We start from the raw sequence: 1,385 nt of genomic DNA, 5'->3' as shown, positions 1-1,385 counted from the left end.
GATCTTCAAGAGGAAGAACAAGCCGCCATCACTAAGGTGGACCCGTTCTTTAATCTCCTTGTCCTTTATTTCTCTGTTTTTCGAATTTTTATGCTTATGTTTATCTATGTTTGTGTCTTATGATCATTAGTGTCTTAGTGTCTATGACTTAAAGTTATGAATGTCCTATGAATTCATCACCTTTCTTAAATGAAAAATGTTCTTAATTAAAAAAGAGAAGAATTGCATGAATCTTGAATTTCATAACAGATTAATTATTTTGATGTGGTGGCAATACTTTGACTTCTGAATGTATGCTTGAACAGTGCATATGTCTTTTGAATTTGTTGTTCATGAATGTTGGCTCTTGAAAGAATGATGAAAAAAGGAGACATGTTACTAAGGATCTGAAAAATCATAAAAATGATTCTTGAAGCGTGTGCGAAAAAAAAAGAGAGAAAGCAAGCAGAAAAAGCCAATAGCCCTTTTAAACCAAAAGGCAAGGGTAAAAATAAAGTCGTGATCCAAGGCAAAAAGAGTGTGCTTAAGAACCCTGGACACCTCTAATTGGGGACTCTAGCAAAGTTGAGTCATAATCTGAAAAGGTTCACCTCTAGCAAAGTTGAGTCACAATCTGAAAAGGTTCACCCAGTTATGTGTCTGTGGCATGGATGTATCCGGTGGTAATACTGGAAAATAGAGTGCTTTGGGCCACGGCCAAGACTCATAAAGTAGCTGTGTTCAAGAATCATCATACTTAACTAGGAGAATCAATAACACTATCTGGATTCTGAGTTCCTATAGAAGCCAATCATTCTGAATTTCAAAGGATAGAGTGAGATGCCAAAACTGTTTAGAGGCAAAAAGCTAAAAGCCCCGCTCATCTAATTAATACTGTTCTTCATAGATGTTTTTGGAATTCATTGCATATTCTCTTCTTTTTATCTTATTTGATTTTCAGTTGCTTGGGGACAAGCAACAATTTAAGTTTGGTGTTGTGATGAGCGGATAATTTATACGCTTTTTGGCATCGTTTTTAGTATGTTTTAGATAGTTTTTATTATATTTTTATTGGTTTTTATTTAAAATTCACCTTTCTGGACTTTACTATGAGTTTGTGTGTTTTTCTGTGATTTCAGGTATCTTCTGGCTGAAATTGAGGGACCTGAGCAAAAATCTGATTCAGAGGCTAAAAAGGACTGCAGATGCTGTTGGATTCTGACCTTCCTGCACTCGAAGTAGATTTTCTGAAGCTACAGAAGCCCTGGGCTTTCCAGCAATGTATACTAGTCCATACTTTGCCCGAGATTTGATGGCCCAAACCGGCATTCCAAATCAGCTCAAGAATTCTGGCGTTTAACGCCGGAACTGGCACAAGAATGGGAGTTAAACGCCCAAACTGGCAC

Source organism: Arachis duranensis, chromosome 3 (assembly GCF_000817695.3).
Source record: "Arachis duranensis cultivar V14167 chromosome 3, aradu.V14167.gnm2.J7QH, whole genome shotgun sequence".
Taxonomy (NCBI): domain Eukaryota; kingdom Viridiplantae; phylum Streptophyta; class Magnoliopsida; order Fabales; family Fabaceae; genus Arachis; species Arachis duranensis.
This window is presented reverse-complemented; position numbering follows the sequence as displayed.